Source organism: Chiloscyllium punctatum, chromosome 15 (assembly GCF_047496795.1).
Source record: "Chiloscyllium punctatum isolate Juve2018m chromosome 15, sChiPun1.3, whole genome shotgun sequence".
Taxonomy (NCBI): domain Eukaryota; kingdom Metazoa; phylum Chordata; class Chondrichthyes; order Orectolobiformes; family Hemiscylliidae; genus Chiloscyllium; species Chiloscyllium punctatum.
The window spans coordinates 71,950,314-71,966,531 of NC_092753.1; the positions used below are offsets into that span (position 1 = coordinate 71,950,314).

The 16,218-nt window shown below is 42.2% G+C and overlaps 1 protein-coding gene across 2 annotated transcripts in view; it reads right to left on the reverse strand.

Annotated features, from left to right (window-relative positions):
* The window catches only part of cmss1 (cms1 ribosomal small subunit homolog), a 367,856-nt gene extending 355,851 nt beyond the window's left edge, over positions 1-12,005 (reverse strand). The window contains exon 1 of one of the 2 annotated variants that reach the window (XM_072585432.1): positions 11,925-12,005. The gene's annotated coding sequence lies outside the window, so the exon portion shown is untranslated. The remainder of the gene's footprint in view (positions 1-11,924) is intronic. The other variant, XM_072585433.1, reaches the window with a different exon arrangement.
* Between the last annotated feature and the right edge of the window lie 4,213 nt (positions 12,006-16,218).

The window sequence follows — 16,218 nt, forward strand, 5'->3', positions numbered from 1 at the left end:
AAGGCAAATCAGATGGAATGGTGTTACAGTTAAATAAAGATAATTACAAGGGCATGAGAGAGGAACTGACGAAAATCAACTGGAAGCAGAGCCTAGTGGGGAAGGAGTTTCTGGGTGTAAACGAGGACACAGTACAGAGGTTAATCCCAAAGAAAAGAAAGATTATCCGGGAGGTGTGGGTGGATTAAACATCCATGGCTGACAAAGTCAGTCAGGAAATGTGTCATAGAAAAAGACAGAGCTTATAAAGTGGCTAACAGCACTGGGAAATCAGAAGATTAGGAAGACTACAAAAACAAACAGAGGATAACAAAGAGAGAAATAAGGAAGAAGAGGATCAAATATGAAGGTAAGCTAGCCAGTAATATTAGAAATGATAGTAAAAGTTTCTTTCAGTACATAAGAAACGAGAGGCAAAAGTAGAAATTGGGCCGCTCCAAATTGATGCAGGAAGGTTAGGGACGGGAGATAAGGAAATACCTGAAGAATCTAAGAAATACTTTGTGTCAGTCTTCACAGTGGAAGATGTGAGTAATATCCCAACAGTTAAGGAAAGTCAAGGGTCAAAGTTGACTATGGTAGCCATTACAAAAGAGAAGGTGCTAGAAAAGCTAAAAGGTCTAAAAATTGATATATCTGCTGCCCCCGAGGGGCTCCATCCTAGAATTCTGAGGGAGGTGGCTGATGCTTTGGCTGTAATCTTTCAAAAATCACTGGAATCAGGGAAAGTTCCAGATGATTGGAAAATTGCTGTTGTAACCCTCTTGTTCAAGAAAGGATCAAGACAAAAGATGGAAAATTATAGGCCGATTGGTCTAATCTCAGTTGTAGGTAAAATTCAAGAATCCACCGTTAAGGATGAGATTTCTAAATTCTTGGGAGTGCAGGGTCAGATTAGAAAAAGTCAGCATGGATTTAGTAAGGGGGGGTTGTGCCTGACAAACCTGTTAGAATTCTTTGAAGAGGTAACAAGTAGGTTAGACCAGGGAAACCCAGTGGATGTTATCTACCTAGACATCCAAAAGGCCTTTGATAAGGTGCCTCACAGGAAGCTGCTGAGTAAGGTGAGGGCCCATGGTGTTCGAGGTGAGCTACTGGCATGGATTGAGGATTGGCTGTCTGACAGAAGGCAGAGAGTTGGGATGAAAGGTTCTTTTTCGGAATGGCAGCTCATGACAAGTGGTGTCTCACAGGGTTCAGTGTTGAGGCCGCAGATGTTCACTTTATATATTAATGATCTGGATGAAGGGACTGGGGGCATTCAGGCTAAGTGCGCTGATGATACGAAGTTAGTCGAACAGGCAGAAAGTTCTGAGGAGGTGGGGAGGCTGCAGAAAGATTTAGGCAGTTTAGGAGAGTGACCCAAGAATTGGCTGATGAAATTCAATGTGAGCAAATGTGAGGTCTTGCACTTCAGAAAAAAAAACACAGGAACTGACTATTTTCTAAACGATGAGAAAATTCCGAAAGCCAAAGTACAAAGGTATCTGGGAGTGCTAGTCCACAATTCTCTAAAGGTTGACTTGCAGGTTGAGCCCATGGTTAAGAAAGCAAATGTAATGTTGTCATTTATCTCAAGAGGGTTGGAATGTAAAAGCAGCGATGTGCTACTGAGACTTTATAAAGCTCTGGTTAGGCCCCATTTAGAATACCGTGTCCAGTTTTGGGCCCCATACCTCAGGACAGACATACTGGCATTGGAGCGTGCCCAGCAGAGATTCACACTGATGATCCCTGGAATGGTAGGCCTAACGTACGATGAATAACTGAGGATCCTGGGATTGGTTTCATTACGAGTTTAGAAGGTTGAGGGGAGATCCAGTAGAAACTTATAAAATGATGCATGGCTTAGAAAGGGTGGACACTGGAGATTTGTTTCCATCAGGCAGGGATACTAGAACCCGTAAGCAAAGCCTTAGAATTAGAGGGGGTCAATTTAAAACGGAAATGAGGAGACATTTCTTCAGCCAGACTGGTGAGCCTGTGGAATTCATTGCCACGGAGTGCAGTGGAGGCCGGGACGTTAAACGTCTTCAAGGCAGAGACTGATAAATTCTTAATCTCGCACGGAATTAAGGGATACGGGGAGAGTGGTATTGAAATGCTCATCAGCCATGATTGAATGGCAGAGTGGATTCAATAGGCTGAATGGCCTTTCTTCCACTCCTATGACTTATGGTTTTATGGCTGATGCCTGAAACGTCGATTCTCCTGTTCCTTGGATGCTGCCTGACCTGCTGCGCTTTTCCAGTAACACATTTTCAGCTTATGGTTTTATAGTCTAATATGCTCCCTTAGTACAGCTGTAATACTGTCCCTTATCAAAATCACCATTCCTCCTCCTCTCTTGCCTCCCTTTCTGTCCTTCCTGTAGCATTTGTATCCAGGAACATTAAGCTGCCAGTCCTGTCCATGCCTGAGCCATGTTTCTGTAATTGCTATGATATCCTAGTCCCGTGCTCCTAATTCCAAAGGAGTGCAATGGAGTATCCATCTAGATTTGTGTGTTCAAATGTGCTAGAATTCACAATCTTCTGAATCAGAGGTAGGATGCTAAGATGGAGCCACAGCTGACAGAAAGTCTAATTTGTGTCAAAAATGTGTGATTATATTCAATGTTTTGGAAAGAAAGCTAAACTACGTTTATAAAAAAACACAAGGAATCGTACAAAATGATTCCCAGAAACCACTTATGGATCCAGCCAAAAGTGGACAATCAGACTGTGTAATCTTAAAGCGTAATTGCAAAAGGTTATGAAATAATCTAAAGATTCCAAAATTGTCCATTGAACCCTCAAAAACTTCTGCAACGTGAAATTCGATTCAAGAGAGACATCACAAGGAATTCCAGCCTAACCTACCTTGCTTTATGAAACAATGATTTATCAAAATTAACATTTGTAGCCATTTCATTCAATTGTGATTCAGCTTGCTGGAAATAGCCTTTTCGAGAAATGTCATCCAGTGGCATGGTGGCTCAGTGGTTAGCACTGCTGCCTCACAGCACCAGGGTTCCAGGTTCGATTCCGGCCACAGGCAACTGTCTATGTGGAGTTTGCACCAGGTGCTCCGGTTTCCTCCCCTAGTCCAAAGATGTGCAGGTTAAATTGCTCATAGTGTTAGGTACTTAGTCAGAGGGAAATGGGTCTGGGTGGGTTACTCTTCAGAGGGACGGTGTGGACTGGTTCGGCCGAAGGGCCTGTTTCCCCCCTGTAAGGAATGTAATCTAATCTGAACACCATAACGCAGGCATGTTAAAAACTGCAGCAAAATACTACACTGTAAAGGGAAAATAAAGACACATCCGTTCACAACCAGGACTTGTTCTACAGTGCACTTATGGTATGCACCTTAACTATTCAACAAAAAAAGCTACTACATCTGCTGAGTATGAATTCATGCTTTAAAGCACTTCACTTCAGAAAGAGATTCTTCAAAACTGCAATGATAGTAGAGACTGATCTCACTTGTATCTTTATTTATATTCATACGTTTACTTAATTTTAAACTTTAGTATCTTTATGATTATTTCCAGGCTTGCTGGCAGCAATTCCCATGTATTAATCTCACTGGTACCAACTAGCACCTGGGAAATAGTGAGCTGATAAAAGAATAAAATAATAATGATGAAAAATCAGTGAGGGTTCTAACATCACCTTAATCAACTCGGAACATTCTAGAATCTAAGGAGTTTTGGAAAATCATAGCCATTACATCCACTGTTTCTTTCAGATCCCAAGAATATACGTCATCAAATCTTAGATACTCCTCCTCCTTTTCCATTCCGTCTTTTTGAAATATTGTGGACAATGTAATAGTTATTTCCCTTCTAAACTTAGCCCCTTTGCAACCGTCACTTCCCAACAGTATTACATTAAACTTATTTATCTCTATTTGTATCACCATTTTGTTACACATGCTTCACGTACTCAAATAAAAAGAGATTTAAATTTATTTTTTTAAATGACTATTCACAGCTTGGACAAGATTTACAAATAGATTAATACTGTTAGACTCTCTGTCCCTTCCTATCACATTCTGCACAAATCATTACACTGCTATTGACACCTTGACATTTTAAAATCTAAATTACCAAGACAGTGCGTTACAGGCCTGAGCCACTAGTGTGAAAAAGTTTGTTCTCACCTTGTGTTTGTATCTTTTGCAGATCACTATAAATCTGAGTCTTCTCATTCTTGATTCTTTTATGAGCAAATATAGTTTCTCCCAGTTTACTGTATTCAATTCCCTCATCATGAACACATCTATCAGATTTCTTCCTCGCTTTCTTCTCCTCAAGATGAACAGTTCCAACTTCTGCAATCTATCCTTGTAACTGAAAGTTCTAATCCCTAGAAATATTTATGTGAATCTCTTCTGCATTCTCTGATCTCTCCCACAGCTTAAACCCTATCCACAGCCCTACTTTTATGATTCACCAGGATGTTCCTCCCATCCTAGTTTATGTAAAGCTCGTCCAAACAAGACAGCTTCCTACTTCTCAGGTACTGGTGCCAGTGCCTCCAGTACTGCTGCAATGAATCAAAACTCCTCAGTTCCAGTCCAATCTTTGAACAATTTAATTCTCTTGATCTCCTTGATCCTACACTAATTCATCCACGGCACCGGTAACAATCTATAATTTATTACTTTTATGGATTTGGGATTTTAATTAGACCCCAATATTCCTAAACTTTTCAGCAGAACATCATTCCTAGTTCTAGCTAGGTCACTGGTTCCTCCATGAACACAACAATGGGATTCTTCACCTATCACTTGATCTCCAGCCTCAACTATTTACAGTTAAACCTGCCACTGGCTGGCAACACAACTTTCAGAACACCAAGTTAGTTCCAGAAGACAGTATTCATTCCCATGACTAATACTGATAGCCATCATAGCCACATTCCTTTTCACTTCTCCAATCCCTACTTGAATGAGTTCCCTGGACTATTGTGCTCTGGTCAGTTTGTCCACCCACTCTGCAATCCTTCCTCTCATCCAAATAGGTAACAAGTCCCAAGAATCCTCCATCATCAAGACCGCAGATTATATGAAACTGCAAAGCATTGTAAACCTTGAGGACAGTGTACAACTTCAAACAACGGTTGCCTGGGCAGATTGGTGGCAGAGGATGTTCAACACATAGATTTAAGTTAACATGAAGAACACTGAAAGACTATGAAGTACAATTCTAAAGAGGTTACAGGAATAGTCAGATCATTGAAGGTAGTAGGACACATGGAGAGACCGGTTAACAAAGTATACAGTATGCTGGGCTTTATCAGTTAGGGATAGAGCACCAGATAAAGGAAGTAATAATGAATTCAAAGGTCATCTATTATACCTCACTTAAAGTGCTGTGTACAGTCTGGGCATCACTGTAGGAGGCATATGAACACTTTGGAGAGAATGCAGAAGGGATTCACATAATTATTTCCAGGGATCAGAACTTTCAGTTACAAGGATAGATTGCAGAAGTTGGAACTGTTCATCTTGAAGAGAAGAAAGCGAGGAAGAAATCTGATAGGTGTGTTCATGATGAGGGAATTGAATACAGTAAACTGGGAGAAACTATATTTGCTCGTAAAAGAATCAAGAATAAGAAGACTCAGATTTATAGTGATCTGCAAAAGATACAAACACAAGGTGAGAACAAACTTTTTCACACTAGTGGCTCAGGCCTGTAACGCACTGTCTTAAAGTGTGACGAGTGCAGGTTCACTAGAGGTAGTCAAAAGGCATTGTATTATTACTTAAACAGAAAAAAATGAGCAAGAGCGTCGGTAAAAGATGGGGCATTCATGTGAAGAGTTGGTGCAGACATGCTTGACCAAATGATCCTCTTCTGTAACAATTCTGTGATTTTACAGTCACTAAATCCTGCTTACATTCACACCATCCTGTCCCTGACCATTGACAAACTGTAAGGTTTTACTTAATCTGTAACTGTAAGGTTTTACTGCTCAGAGAGTAGTAAGGGCATGGAATGCTTTGCCTGCAACGGTGGTAGATTTGCCAACTTTAAGTACATTTCAGTCGTTATTGGACAAGCATATGGACGTACATGGAATAGTGTAGGTTAGATGGGCTTCAGATTGGTATGATAGGTCGGTGCAACATCAAGGGCCAAGGGCCTGTACTGCGCTGTAATGTTCTATGTTCTAAATGTTATGACTACCTCCAAGAACAAAGACTCCAGGTAACTTTCTCTCTCTCAACACCTCAAAATGTTTGCAGTTCAGATTCCACTAACACTCTGAGCCAATGTCGCTCAAGGTGCAGATACCTACCATCGATTTTCTTGTATGGGGATTGAAATGCTCTCCAAAACTCTTACATATTGTAATTACAGCAAGCACCGCCATGTCTGGCTAACCTTTTTATTTATTTTTATAAGGACTAATCATTAGAGTTACAGTAAGTGAATTTCCCAGTTTAGAAAATAAGGAAAATCATTCAGCTGCAACTGGAAATGGAAACCAAAAAGGAACATCCTCTTTTCCTCGCACTGAGATCCGACTTGAATCAAATTCATTACATGCATACAAGTGTTGAATTTTTATTTTAAATTAAAATCATTTTACCAACATAAAATCAACCACAAACGTTAAGAGGAAACTCTGCATTTGGAGTAGCCATTTCAAATCACCTTCGACGTTTGGGGTCTAGGAGAGTCAAGCAAAGGCTTAACAATTCCTTACTTGATAACCATGAGAAGTAGTGGCTATCCTGTTAAGAGTTCAGCAGATTACTCTCCAGTGACGCCAGTCACAGTTCGAGAACACTAACACATTGTAGAGGTGATTTGGAGATGCCGATGTTGGACTGGGGTGTACAAAGTTAAAAATCAGTGTGATCAGCAGTAGTCCCAATGAGCCCACTGATGAAATGGAACAGTCATCACAGGGATCTGTAGAGTAGCGACCAAAAAGGTGTCAACTTGGACCCCACCAGAGGGCTGCTGCCCTGAGCTTGACCATAAGACATAGGAGCGGAAGTAAGGCCATTCAGCCCATCGAGTCCACTCCGCCATTCAATCATGGCTGATGGACATTTCAACTCCACTTACCCGCATTCTCCCCGTAGCCCTTAATTCCATGTGACATCAAGAATTTATCAATCTCTGCCTTGAAGACATTTAGCGTTCCAGCCTCCACTGCACTCTGCGGCAATGAATTCCACAGGCCCACCATTCTCTGGCTGAAGAAATGTCTCCGCATTTCTGTTCTGAATTTACCCCCTCTAATTTTAAGGCTGTGTCCACAGGTCCTAGTCTCCTCGCCGAACGGAAACAATTTCCTAGCGTCCACCCTCTCCAAGATCATCCGTGTGAATCTCCGCTGGACACGCTCCAGTGCCAGTATGTCCTTACTGAGGTGTGGGGACCAAAACTGGACACAGTACTCCAAATGGGGCCAAACCAGAGCTTTATAAAGTCTCAGTAGCACAACAGTGCTTTTATATTCCAACCCTCTTTAGATAATTGACAACATTGCATTCGCTTTCTTAATCACGGACTCAACCTGCACGTTTACCTTTAGAGAATCCTCAACTAGCACTCCCAGATCCCTCTGTACTTTGGCTTTACGAATTTTCTCACTGTTTAGAAAGTAGTCCATGCTTGTATTATTTTTTCCAAAGTGCAAGACCTCGCATTTGTTCACATTGAATTCCATCAGCCATTTCCTGGACCACTCTTCCAAACTGTCTAGGTCCTTCTGTAGCCTCCCCACTTCCTCAGTACTACCTGCCTGTCCACCTAACTTTGTATCATCGGCAAACATCGCTAGAATGCCCCCAGCCCCTTCATCCAGATCATTAATATATAATGCAAACAGCTGCGGCCCCAACACTGAACCCTGTGGGACACCGCTTGTCACCGGCTGCCATTCCGAAAAAGAACCTTTTATCCCAACTCTCTGCCTTCTGTCAGACAGCCAATCCTCAATCCATACCAGTAGCTCACCTCAAACACCATGGGCCCTAACCTTGCTCAGCAGCCTCCCGTGTGGCACTTTATCAAAGGCCTTTTGGAAGTCTAGGTAGACCACATCCACTGGGTTTCCCTGGTCTAACCTACTTGTCACCTCTTCAAAGAACTCCAACAAGTTTGTCAGGCATGACCTCCCCTTACTAAATCCATGTTGACTTGTTCTAATCCGACCCTGCTCTTCCAAGAATTTAGAAACCTCATCCTTAATGATGGATTCTAGAATTTTACTAACAACTGAGGTTAGGCTAATTGGCCTATAATTTTCCATCTTTTGCCTTGATCCTTTCTTGAACAAGGGGGTTACAACAGTGATCTTCCAATCATCCGGGACTTTCCCTGACTGCAGTGACTTTTGAAAGATCTCAACCAATGCCTCCATTATTTCTTCAGCCACCTCCCTCAGAACTCTAGGATGTAGCCCAATGGGGCCAGGATATTTATCAATTTTAAGACCTTTTAACTTTTCTAGCACTTTCTCTTTTGTAATGGCAACCATACTCGACTCAGCATCCTGAATCCCTTTAATTGTTGGGATATTACTCATGTCTTCCACTGTGAAGATTGATGCAAAGTACTTATTAAGTTCTCTTGCTATTTCCTTATCTCCCATCACTTGGCTTCCAGCACCAGTTTGAAGTGGCCCAATGTCTACTCTTGCCTGTCGTTTGTTTCTTATGTATTGAAAGAAACTTTTACTTTCATTTCTAATATTATGCTCAAACCGTCAGGAAATATATAAATGCCAGATTCATCAGCCGTACCCACAAGGTAGAGCGAAACATCACCCGTTCACAACGCAATGCCATCCAGGCTCTCAAAACCAATCACAACATTGTCATCAAACCAGCAGATAAAAGGAGGAGCCATTGTCATTCAGAACAGATCAGATTACTGCAAGGAACCAGGAACACTACAGGCAACTACCACCTGATTCGATCAAAGAACACACTCCTGAATTAAACACAGCGATCACAACTTTGGATCCAGTCCTTCAGAGTTCCCTACGCATCCTCATCCCACGTACTTCACGTGTAGGCGACTTCTACTGCCTTCCAAAGGTACACAAAGCCAATACACCAGGACGTCCCATCATGTCGGGCAATGGGACCCTGTGTGAGAATCTCTCCAGCTATGTTGAAGGCATCTTGAAACCTATTGTACAGGGGATTTCCAGCTTCTGTCACGACACTATAGATTTCTTACAGAAACTCAGCACCCACGGACCAGTCGAACCGGGAACATTCCTCGTCACAATAGACGTTTCCGCACTCTCCACCAGCATCCCCCACAATGATGGCATCGCGGCAACAGCCTCAGTGCTCAACACCAACAACTGCCAATCTCCAAACACTATCCTACAACTCATCCGCTTTATCCTTGATCACAACGTCTTCACCTTTGACAACCAGTTCTTCACGGAGCGCATGGGGACCAAATTTGCACCCCAATATGCCAATATTGTTATGCACTGGTTCGAACAAGACTTCTTTCTCTATGCAAGATCTCCAACCAACATTATACACTAGGTACATTGACGACATTTTCTTCCTCTGGACCCATGGCAAGGAGTCACTGATAAAACTACACAGTGACATCAACAAGTTTCATCCCACCATCAAACTCACCATGGACTACTCTCGATTATCTGTCTCAAGGATGGACACCTCAGCACCACACTCTACCGCAAACCCACAGACAACCTCACAATGCTACACTTCTCCAGCTTCCACCCAAAACATATTAAAACAGCCATCCCCTATGGACAAGCCCTACGCGAACACCGGATCTGCTCAGATAAGGAGGAACATGACGGACACCTGGAAGTACTCAGGGATGCCCTCACAAGGGGTACAATGCCCAACTCATCCACCGCCAGTTCCGACGTGCCACAGCAAGGAACCATAATGACCTCCTCAGGAGACAGACACATGCTGCAACGACAGGGTACCCTTCATTGTTCAGTATTTCCCAGGAGCTGAAAAATTACGCCATGTTCTTCGTGACCTGCAACACATTATCAATGAGGATGAGCACCTCACCACACCTCCACTACTTGCCTTTAAACAACCGCCAAACCACAAACAGATCATTGTTCGTAGCAAGCTGCACAGCTCTCAGGATAACTCCATACAACCCTGTCACGGTAGGCAAGACGTGTCAGAGTGTGGACATAGATACTACCATTACGCGTGGGGACATCTCCCACCTTGTACATGGCAGGTACTCATGTGACTCAGCCAACGTTGTCTATCTTATACACTGCAGGCAAGGATGCCCAGAGGCATGGTACATTGGGGAAACTGAGCAAAGGCTACGACAACGGATGAATGGGCACCGCACAACTATCAACAGACAGGAGTGTTCCCTCCCAGTTGGGGAACACTTCAGTGATCCAGTACATTCGACCTCTGACCTTCAGGTGACCATACTCCAAGGTGGACTTCAGGACAGGCAGCAGAGAAAAGTGGCCGAGCAGAGGCTGATAGCTAAGTTCGGTACCCATAGGGAGGGCCTCAACCAGGACCTTGGGTTCATGTCACATTACAGGTGACCACCATTGCACTCTACACACATACAGATACTCCTACACACACACACAGGCACTCCTATACACACATACAGACGGACACACATATATACAGACAAGCACACAGATACCCACACATACCCTTAGAGACACACACACTCCCACACTCACACATGCGCCCCCATCACAGACTTAAGACACTCTGCACTCACTACACACACACATACACTTTCTTACACTCTCAACCCCCAACCCAGACAGACACACACACACAGACAGACAAAGACCCACATGCACACATACATTTTGTGGGGTGAATTTGTACTTGCAGGGTTACATTGTATTGCTCAAAAACTGCATGCATTCATGTAGAATTCTGAGCTCAAAAACTGCAAAAATTCATGTAAAACTCCGTTACATCACTTTTTAGATTAGAATCAATCTAAACATCATGGCATAGACAGAGAACACAGGAGGCCAACATCTTCAACACATTGTCTAGCTAAGTCTAGCTATCACCATTGTTAACAGCTAACCCGAGAATGCAACTTTTTAAAAAAATGTTTTGTGATTTACACATGAAAGAAGTGAAACTATCACAGTATTCTAACAGATGAAAGGCTTAACAGACAATCGATTTTTCAATGTATAATTTCAGTTACATAACAGTATAAATTTTTGCTATAAATTCTGTGTGTTAGGATTGAGCCCTCCACTACCACCTGATGAAGGAGCGTCGCTCGGTAAGCTAGTGTGCTTCCAATTAAACCTGTTGGACTATAACCTGGTGTTGTGTGATTTTAACATTGTAGAAGCGAATTACTGCAGATGCCGGAATCTATACTGAAAACAAAAAATGCTGGAAATCACAACGATCAGGCAACATCTATATAGAGTGAGCAAGTCAGAAGAACAGTTACCTCGAGTCGAAACGTTCGCTTGTTCTCTCTCCACGAACGCTGCCTGACCCACTATGATTTGTAGCATTTCACCTCCTGACACATTCTTTTTGAATATCGTGATACCTCCTCCCGAGGCAGTTTCAGATAAATCAGTATTACTGAACTCAGTGTAGGGTCTGGACAGACACACAATCCCCAAACATCAGACTGAGAGAGAAATAATTGTCACAAGGTGTCAAAAAAGTTTTGAATTAATGCATTTGGATATGGAAATGCCACAGAGAAATAAAGTGCATCTCCATGGAACAAAAAAAACACATGCATAATATTGTGGTATATTTGTTTTTAAATGATCTGAAGAGTTTCCTCTTAAACCTGTGTTCGTGCCCCTGCAGTGGCCTAATCCTGGGCCACACTCTTGGGTTGAAATCGCCTGGGAGTGTGGTTTCCAGGCGCTATCTGACAATCGGGCAGAGAGATTCCCTCCCATCCCTGGTACCTGAGTCAGAGTCCAGCCTGGCCTCCTCTTCCTCTCCCTCCCGGGCAATGTGGCTGCTACACTCAACTCAACAGTCTGTTCCCACCCCCCCAAAACACCGGCAACACATTCCACACTAAACAATCTGTCCCACCTCCGATTATTAAAAAATAAATCACTGACAGAAACGCAACAAAGCACCCCTCCCCTTCCCCGCGCCGCATCTATGTTATCAGTTTATTTTAAATTGAGTCCTCGGGCTCTCCTGTCAGTGTCGAAACCGCCGCGCCGAGGATGAAACCATCTCCGTTTCCACGGGAACCAAAGGACGCGGGAAGTCATTAGCTGGTAGGAGGCTGGCTAGTGCACATCAAAACCCAGCTGAAGAACTCTCACTCCACACGCCAACACCATGTGTGTGAAAAACAGAGAATATACAACATATGTTCCTTGTGAAAAAGAAATTATTTCAGTGTTGACATATATTTGTTCTCATTATTAATTTGTTATGAATGCAAAATCACCTTTCCCTTCTCCCTGATTAATGCTGCCATTTTTCTACTCCTATCCCCATTCCCTCCTTTCGCTCTCTCCATTCTATTCCTACCATTGTCTTTTTAAATTTTTTTAAGGTCGACAGCATGTAAACAGGCTCTTCGGCTCAACTTGCCTACGCTGCCCAGTTTTCACAATTTAAACTAGTCTGATTTGCCTGCATTTGGTCCATATCCTTCCATACTTATCCCATCCATGTTACCAGTCTAAATGTTTCTTAAAAGATGAGACTGTACTTGCTCCCACCACCACCTCTTGCAACTCATTTCCAGATACACACCACCCCGTGTTTGAAAAAATTGCCTCTCTGGACCCTTTTGCATCTTAACTTCATCCCCTCTCATCTTAATTTCATCCACCTTTTCTCTAACTAGCTGTCTAAAAACTGTTCTCAACATCCCATGTGTGACACCATATGAGATTCATTCACAAATTCATAAGAAATTAAGAACAGGAATAGGCATTCAGGCCCATGAGCCTGGTTTACCATTAAATGTCATTTACCTGACTTAAATTCATATCTTATTTTACACCTTAGCTCGATAAAAATGTATCAAGTAGTCTTGAATATTTTAACTTACTTAGCATCCCCAATATTTGAGGAAAGTAAGTTCTGTATTTCCACTATAAAATCTAAATTCCACAGTGCAAAAAAAAGAGATCTCTGACTTCGGATCCAGATAACAGATTCTAATTTTTTTTTTAAATCCTTCCCTTTTAGGATTACACAACCTGAGCAAATAGTTTCACTTTTCTGCGTCATCTAATCCTTTCATAATGTTAAATACTATAAGCATTCTTTAACATTTCAAATTCAAGGAAACACAACATTTATGTAAGCTGTTCTCATAAATACACCCTTTAAAATCTGGTATCATTGTGGTATTTCTTCTAAGGCATAATGTCTACAGTTGAACATATTATCTGAGATGGGGCACCAGCCAAGGGAATACAAGTGTCTCCGCTATCCAAAAGTAGAGCGTTCCTATGAAACCTATGAAATGGCGTAAAATGAAGAAGCAATTACCATTAATTTAAATGGGAAAAATTTTTGAGTGTTCCCAGACCCAAAAAATAACGTACCAAATCATCTCAAATAACACATAAAACCTTAACTAACAATAACATAAAGTAAAGACCATCGGAGGTTAGAATGTAGGAGAGAGAAGAAGAGGGTCATCTGTTAACCTCTCATGATTGTCTGAATCCAGCAGGGCAGGCAGGTCACTAACAGCTACACTGTCTTCTTTGTTTGTCTACCTCGATGTCGACGGTTGAGATTTATCACCTGCTGTGGCTGATGTGGAAGGCTTGAAATACGAAAGTATGTTTGACTGCATAGCTTCACATATTTTTCTATCATACACTTCTTTGTAAGCACTCAAAACATCCTGCACACCTGCTTTAAACCCTTTCAAAATTAAAGTCATACTTTTCAGCAATCATTGCAGCACTGTCAATCCCAATGAAAATCTCACACAAGTGCTTCACGTTCAGTGCCTGGATGACTTCACTTTCGGGCCATTTGCTTGTGTGTTCGGTTTCAATTTGTATCCTTTCCTTTTGCAATTGCAGCAGCTCTTCATCTGTCAGGTCTTGGTCACGGGATGCCAAAACCTCTTCAACATTATCGTCAACTTCCAGAAACCCAGCTTCCTTAGCCAAAGTCACTATTGCCTTAGTTATTGTTGTTGGTTCGAAGCCTTCAAAATTGTTCACAGCTTCGGGACACAGTTTTCCCAAACGCCATTTCTCATCGACACCGAGAGCCTCTCAAGAGCATCTCCAAGCTCTGCGATTGACAATTTTATATTGTACTGTTTCCAGATCTCTCACAAAGATGCTTTGGAGTTGCCTTGTCTGCCAATGGCATTTACAATAAAACGTATCACATTTTGTGTATAGTTAGCCTTAATTGTGGCTATTACGGCTGGGTCACATAGTTGCAGCAACGATGTCGTATTCGGCAATAAGAATATAACATGGATGTGTATTCTTATCAATGCCTTTAAATGCCCTTGGATTTTCTGAATGGTACACCAGTAGAGGCCTAAAGACAGCATCACCAGTGGTGTTAATAATAGGCATGAGGATAAACCTGTCCTTCGATGCCTTGTGTCCCTTAGCCTGCTTTTCTTCTATCAAAATAAATGTCTTGCTCGGCAATGTTTTCCAATAAGTTCCAGTTTTGTCACAGTTAAACACTTGCTTATATGAATAACCACCTTCTGTAATTATGTTCTTCAGTTATTCTGGGAACTTTCCAGCAGCTTCAGTATCAGCTGGAGCACTCTAACCAGTAACCTTTAAGCTCTGAAGCTGCCCTTGCCTCAAAAAACGATCAAACCACCCAAGACTACCTTTAAATTCCACTTTTGCAACACTTTCAACACCATCGTCCAGTGCTTTCTGTTTCAGTTTATTAAACTGGATTTCTCCTTAAGTACAAGATAACAACGGAACACCATGCTTTGTAAACCCATTAATCCAGTCAAGCAATCGACTTTTCAGTTTATCCATTGCTTGGTGCCAACTAAAAGGGACCACTTCGCTACTAGCAGAACTGAGTAACTTCGGCAGCTTTCAAGATTCTTCCTCTCTGCATGTAAATCATATGAATGGTGGATGCAAGCAAGTTCAACGCATGCACAATGTCTTTATTTCGTTGACCACGATCAAAACACTTAATTACGTCCAGTTTTATGCTAAGCGTAACAGCCTTACAAGCTCTCTTAGGCTTTTTTGATATCTTAGGTCACATCTTGCTCACGGATGCACAGGATGCACAAAATAAATCGAGCAAAAACACAGATGCTCACAGACACAGTTCAAAAGTTCAAAGCTATGGCAGTTTGATGCTGAGATACTTAGTGTAATTCCCAGGGAAGGCGCTCGGCGGCGCCACTCTTACTGGTCGTGCTTTTTTGTAAAAGCGAAAATCCTCTTCCAGTTAGCAAAAGCAGGTACCAAAGTAGGTCTTTCGTAAAAGCGATTTGGCATAACGTGGGGGATACCTGTAGCGGGAACGGCAGATGCTGGAGAGTCAGAATGGATAAAAAGTTGAGCTGGAAAAAGCACAGCAGGTCAAGCAGCAAAAGAGACTAAGGGAAGTCAACATTTCAGGTGAGAACCTTTCAGCAGGACTGAGGGAGGGGAAGGGGGCTGCAAAATAAATCGAGGGAGGGGATGGGTCTGGTTGGGATGGTTGGATGGGGTGGGGATTGGTGGATGCAGGTAGGAGATGGCGTGATTGGTCAGTGGGAAGGAACTTGGACAGGTAGGGTTAGGTTAAGAGATGGGGTGGAGAGGGAGGGCTGGGCCTGGAATGAGGTTGGGGTGAGGAGATTTGGAAGCTGGTGAATTCTATGCTAAAGAGACATTCTATGTTTGAATTCCACGTGAAGGCCATATGGGCTCTGAGCAACTAACAGATCAGTTCCTCACATCTCAATTTCAATCCTCTTGAGATAAGTCATCATTCCATACACCTTTTTGATTTTTTTTATCTGTTGTGTTGAACAATTTATTTAATAAAAACAGAAAGTGCTGAAAATATTCAGCAGGTTTGCTAACATTTCAAGCTGAGTCTCACGAGAAAAACATTTAGCCTGTTGGCCAATCTGATCAAGATCCCATTGTACTCAGAGGTAACCTTCTTTGCTGTCCACTATACCTCCAATTTTGGTATCTGTAAACTTACTAACTATACCTCCAATGCTCACATCCGAATCATTTACATAAATGATGAAAAGCAGTGTAT